We start from the raw sequence: 6,971 nt of genomic DNA, 5'->3' as shown, positions 1-6,971 counted from the left end.
GCCTGCTCCACCGTCACAAATGAATGCTATAGCTAATTCCTCCCTCTCCCTCGCCAGTTCCCCTTCGTCCCTCTCCCTCGCGCCAGTTCCTCTCCGTACGCTCCCAATCCGCGCCCCCGCCGCCTCCCTCTCCCCATCCTCCCCTCCGACCCCACCCCACTCTCGCCGGAGCAGCGCCGCAGGGCCGACACCAACCTCGCCCTCGCCCGCGCGCGCCGCAACCTCCGCCTCGCATTCAACGGCTACACATTCTACACCGAGGATAAGGACATGAAGAGCGATTGTTATCATAACTCCGGGGTAACGATGGAATCCTACACCGGTAACGACAAGGACAGAGCACCCCCCGCACCCCCCGACGACCCACCGCACCCTCCCCTGCTCCACCGCCGCCGAGCACGCCCTGCACCCTGTTTTTATAAAAAAATATTACTGTTATGATTTAAACAAGTTTGAACATATTTAAACACAAATAAATATCAAACAGCATTTTAAATGCATAAAAACAAAAATTGGGGAGCCTGGGAATCGAACCCAAGACCTCCTAGTGTGTGTGCTGCGTGCTAACCAGTCGGGCTAGTGGGCATGTTCTGATGGAGATAGGGTTAGGTGGAAATATAACCTGAGCAGTCGGGCTAGTAATTTCTAATGGCGCACCAGGGTGAGGTGCGCCATTGCTATCGTCGTACTTATGGCGCACTTGGGGAGATGCGCCATTAGATAGACATCCCGCACTTCACCTATTCCCTCGCACTGTGGCCTCCCTCCCTCGCCAGATCCCCCACTCGACCCCAACCGTACGCCGCCGCCCCTTGCTCCGCCGCGCCTGCACGCCGTCAGCGACGCCGCCGCCGCTGTGGTCTTGCGCTGCCCCGACGCCGCCGCCCCGACCCCCGCGGGACTCCACCCCCGCCGCCCCCGCGCCCCCCGAACGAGATCGGCCGAGCGCTCCTCTCCTCTCCTCCTCCCTCCGACGAGCGAGGGCCTCCTCCGGCCCCTGCAGCAGCCGGCGAGCGAGGGCCTCCTCCTCCTCCGACGTGCCCACACCCCGCCTGCCCCTGCCGTCCTCCACCACCCGGCGACCAGCCGCGCCCGCCCAGGTACCCCTCCTCCTTCCTCCTTCCTCCCTCTCCACCCTTCCTCCCCATTCCCTCCCTCAGTAGCTAGCAAAAAAACATACATGAACACCTAAAAAATCTGTATGCAACACCTAAAAAAATCTGATTTTGAGTTAAACATAAATAAACTTGCTAAGGGGTGATGAATGTACATATTTGTATGCAACACATAGGGATTAAACAAGTACGTTTAGGTGACCGACAGCCAATTAGCATCACCAGGCACAACACCTGGTGTGTTCCAGTTATTTAGGGAAGGAACCTGTTGTGTTCAATAGATGCAAGCAAACACCAACAGACCAATCATCAGTAAGAAGTGAGTGACTTGTAGGTTTATTAACTAAAATACTGCATAAGGCTAGGTATGCAAGGCTATTTGATATTAATAACACCAATAGTAGCGCGTTGATGCCGATGGTGCTCAGTTATCAGATGTATAGATGTACCAACTAGACTGTATATATCTATATTCAGCACATACATCAACATAGCCCATTGGAAGAAGGGAAGCAGAACCTTTAGCATTACTAAATTGTAATTTCTGAACAAATTAAATGATAACCTTATTTAAATTCTGGAATTTAAAGAAAGAGGCAATGAAATTCTCCTAGTTGAGAAGATAGTCATCTTGTAGGGCACTGAATTGACCCATGCTCAAGCTCAAAATAGCTTAGCAGTTTAAAAAACAAGGTACTAGAAATTCAGTAGATTGCAAGGAATAGAAACTTCCAGGCAAGAGGTCAGGTCACCACTTGATCTTGGCACCAACCAGATCAGGCAATTAGCTACTATATTAAAAAAACTACTAAGAATTTGTGAATGAGATCTCAAGATTTATTCTGTTGTATTAAAAAACTACTAAGAATTTGTGAATGAAATTCTCCACCCTTCCTCCCCATTCCCTCCCTCCCTCCCCTCGACCGTGGTACACAATCTGTGCGTGCAAGTGCAATCTCTGGAGCCCCTTCGAGTATGGTCATAGAATAGTTCCATTATAAGAGTACAATATGCTAATGATACCCTTTTATTGTTGGAAAATGATGCTGGAATTGCTCTGAATCTGAAATGGATTCTAACCTGTTTTGAACAAATTGCTGGGATGACAATTAACTATCATAAGTGTACTCTTATCCCTATTAACTTGACAGTTAATGATCTCACTCCATTTGTGGACATTTTCCCATGCATAGTTGGGGATTTGTGGACATTTTCCAATGCATAGTTGGGCAATAAAAGATACATTCACTTGAATGCAGTGTGCTTTTTTCTTTTCCAAAGGAAAAGAAAATGTGGTGTATAACAAATGTATTATTTGGTGGAAATTGAGATATCATATTAATCATTGACAAATTGGCTTTGCACAAATAATCTTAAATCCATGCATACCTACACAATTCATCTATTTGCAATGTGATGTTGTAAGGGTACTAATTGGTCTCTTCTGCTGCTTATCAGAGATGGGGGGAAGCAGCCACCGCCGCTCTGCCTCACCGGAGTACGAGTTGGATGCTTTCGAGTTCTTCAGTGTCATACTTGGGACTTCAATATCAGCCATGAGGCAGGTATATAAAACGAAAGATCTCCCCTTCACCCATCTCATTATGATAACTCTGTTGTTTGCTACATCACTCCTTGTCCCAAATTGCAGAGGCTGCCTGACACTTTTATGAACATGCTGGGTGAAGATCCGCCAGATAATGTGAAGCTCCGATAGGCCGGCAGCGGGGTTCGCAGGCTGTGGGACGTGGAGTTGGTGATCGAGGAGGGCCACATGTACCTGTGCCGTGGTTGGGAGAAGTTCTACAGTGCCTACGACCTGCGGACCGGGTACTTTCTTCTCTTCAGGTACGACGATGACGCCACAATGCTCATCGTGAAGGTTTTCAACACGACTATGTGTCGCATGCGCTACGCTGACGATGAAGATGCCAGTGCGTTCTGCCTCTTCTTATTCCTCTACATTTGGCTTTGTCTCACATCGATTGTTAACAGCTATTGTTGCATTTGGACAGGCAATGGGAGCAGCAACAGCGACACTGGCTACAGCCAAAGCAGCAGCGATTATGGCTGTAGCAAAAGCAACAGCGATTCTGGCTTTAGCGAAAGCAGCAGCGATTCTGGCAGCAGCAAAGACAGCAAGAAGGATGATCCGGACTGGAGTGGGGGAGAAGAGGAGCGGAGTGGGGATGAGGAGCTGCAGGATGACGATGGGCATCAGGCTGAGGATGACCTAGCGCTGGTGGTGGCTGACCAAGGGCAAGAGGTGGTGGTGGCTGACCATGGGCAAGAGATGGTGGTGGCTGAGGATGACCTAGCGATGGTCGTGCCCGTCCTGCCTGAAGGTGGCCTCGCGATGGTGGTGGTGCCTGACAATGACCACGCACCGGTGGTGGCGCCGGCGATCCCACAGCTGGGCGACATGACCACGCCAATTGTGGTAGAAGACTACATCCCACAGCTACCTCCACCGCCTCGCCGCTCTTGGCGCATCAGGCTGAGGAAGGAGAAGGAGAAGAACAATGAGAACTGAACTATGTGAAACTTTTGTAATATGGTGTTGGATGGATAACGGTGTTGGATGAACAATGTGAAACTTTTGTAATATGCAACGATGGAACTATGTGTTGGCTATGTATGTATATATGATGAAACTTGTGTGTTGGATATGATTGTTATATGGATGCTTGTTGTATATATATGTGTTGGATATCTCATATGTGAAATAGTGACCTGAGATTAAGAAAAAACGATTTTTTTTTAAAAATGTTACTAATGGCGCACTTCCATCTGGTGCGCCATTAGTATACCAGTTACTAATGGCGCACCTGTGGGATACTAATAGCGCACCCGTGGTGCGCCATTTGGTGCGCCATTACTAAAATATTCTAGTGGCGTGGTGCTAGTGGCGCACCAGTAGTGCGCTATTAGTAGGCAAAACTGGTGCGCCACTAGTAAGCCTTTTTCTAGTAGTGCAAGGCTCCAAGTGAAACCTCTAGACTTTCTTCTCAAGCTTGACCATGGTAGCATTTAGCGTTTTGGCATCATCACCCTCTTGAGGTCGTCGTCGCAGAGCCCCGATCCCTTTCGGTTGCAGATTGCCTCTGGCTTCGAGCATGCATGCCCCTCACATGTATTGTTCTCGACTGTGGCGTGGGGTAGCCCCGGTGATCTCCTATCTTATACACGTGTCACCGTGATTTCCGCTCTCGGTCCTTGCTATCTCCTGGCAGGAGCGGTGCTCCGTGGCCCAGAGCGAGGGTGCGGTCTCAACGGCCAGCCGGCCCCTTCCAAAGATGGCTCGGTGTGTTTGGTTCTACGGTGTCTGGTGGTTTCACAAGGCGGCTCGGTTTCGGTCCTGTTCGGTAGTCTTTGGTGTCTCTTGTTAGGTATGGCGTCTTTGTTGGGTTAGTTGTACTTGTGCCGCTCGCTCGGATGTGTTTTTTTATACAAGGATTTCTTCATCACCTTCTAACAATTTGACTGTTAATGATTTATATAAAATGAGGTGAAAGCCTGTTTCAAGACTACAAAATGCAAATGATGAAAACCAGAGATGATCTAAAAGATAAAGATGACCATACATATACAGAAATCGACTACAAAAATCGTTGCAGCAAAGCAATTTGAGACTGAAGTTCGAGCTTTGGGCAAACGTTCACAAAACGGACCATACATATACAGAAAATAATGCACCGGAGCAACAAATCAGAATACAAGCAATTTGACGCCACTAATAGTTACCAAGTTACGTCGGTCAATCGATCAGTCTTAATCAAGATATGCGTTCGCTTTCATCAAAGTTGTTCCACAATGATCCTAGCTATACACTGCAGAGAAAGGGATCCCAATATGTGAAGTTATGAAGTCACTCTCAGAGTTCCAAATTTTCAAAAGTATACACAAAGATCAGTGGCTGCCCCCGCAAAGATTCAATAAAGGACCGGCATCATGGCCTCATAATGCGATTAATTAAGATATTAACAAAAAGGAGTGGGAGATATTCCAACGGTAACAGTGCTGCAAGCGTATGGAATTGGCAACTGGTACTCATCCATCTCCAAAGAACGTTTTGAGATTGCCAAAACGCAACGTAACCAATCTGATCGTCTTCTAGGAAGGCCATGAAGAAGCACGTGGATGGCTAATTAATGTCCTTAACATCCATCTCCAAAGACGTGTACGTCCTTTTCATGTAGAGACTGCTCGATCGAGGAGATTACAAAGTACTCCCTCCGTAAACTCATATAAGAGCGTTTAGATCACTACGCTGTTATATTAGTTTACAGAGGGAGTAGTATATAATCATAAAAACTATAGGCATAAATGTTTGGACGAAGTAAAAGGAGCGAATGTAGGTATGATCTGCCTATCGATGCAGATGCCGAGAGACACTTTTGTAGTCATCATATAACAACTATGAGAATTCTTTCTGCTGGTTAAGGGCATCCGTATCAAGTCTAAAATTTGAATCCGAAGAGCAGCTTTCACCGTAAGGAACCTAATTAATTGAACTAGGTAGCTCAGTCCATTGGAAACACACATATGCTGAAGCTACAATCTAGTATAACTCATGTCTATATACATAAAACTATTTCTTTTTGTAGTCCATAAGTGTTTTAAAAGGACATATCTGTGCAACGCCACCTTTTCCTAAAAACTATTTTCTAGCATTCTTATTTCGGAAAGAAGTAGATCAGCACAAGCCTTTTGTTTGGGATGGGCACCAAAGACGCTTTCGTCCACTAGGAAATAATTGGTGTAAAAGCTGCTTCCCCTTTTTGTACCAGCAGCCAATAAGAAAAAAGATGTTCATGATTTAAAGCGCGCGATCTCCTACGTTGACAGAACATTAGCGACTGATTTGACCCCCTTGATGAGCATCTTTATGTTATATTGCCAGTTGACAGTGCAATGACTAACGCGCAAATGTCAATAGACTTGTGGAGTAAAACTGCTCAAATGCAAGTATTAAATTACTAAAAAAAAAACTATTCATGTAACGACATGGTTCCTTTAAGATGCTTATTTGGACAAATGGGCTTAATAAAAAGCCACCTTCTGAGTATTTAGAGATAAGATAAACCACCTCTTGGTGTGGGTGGAGTCGTGTGGGCACTACTCCACTCACAAGGATTCAAATCATGATGCTAACATTTAAACTATATGGGTCATCGTATGATTTTACATTAAACAAAGAATTTAGAGGTAAATACGTTTTGCATCCTTTAACTTGTCACGTTGTTAACGTTTAATGCCCCATTTTTAAAACCAGACAAAAGGGCACCTCAATTTCCAAAACCAGAAACTTCAATTTGGATTCCATGAATCGACTGAAGCAGTTTAGATGATCACTTGGTGTGGTCTTTGATTTTACATGATGATGGCGGGATCCCTCGGGATAGGCTCATAGAAGAGATTTAACCCAGTAGGTTTGGGATGGCCCAAACCCGTTCAGGCCGCTCGGCCGGCATCATGAAGCCCGTATGGCTAACCTTATCCATCTGATCCTTCGCGTCCACCCGGCTGGACCGTTCGTGGATCATTAAAGCAGGTGTTACAAACGGCGCCATTAAGTTAGCTTCATTGTGATGTATTGGTAATGAAAGCCAGCATTGCACCGTTACTAACGCGAGGTCAATCGTATGTTAATCTCCCTACCTCGTCACCCCTATATAAGGCAAGGTTATGTCAGAATTTAGACGAGTTTTAGAAGAGAAGTGTGCTTCTCGATACTGATATGCTTAACTCTTGTGAACTTAGTTTGTTGGGCCTCCAAGTGCAAAGATTTGCAGTATCTAGTAAACCCCCACCCCCCCCCCCACCCCCTCCCCAGTTGAGAAAGAAGGTACTCCC

The sequence above is a fragment of the Triticum aestivum genome, chromosome 1D (genome assembly GCF_018294505.1).
Source record: "Triticum aestivum cultivar Chinese Spring chromosome 1D, IWGSC CS RefSeq v2.1, whole genome shotgun sequence".
In the NCBI taxonomy this organism is placed as follows: Eukaryota; Viridiplantae; Streptophyta; class Magnoliopsida; order Poales; family Poaceae; genus Triticum; species Triticum aestivum.
This window is presented reverse-complemented; position numbering follows the sequence as displayed.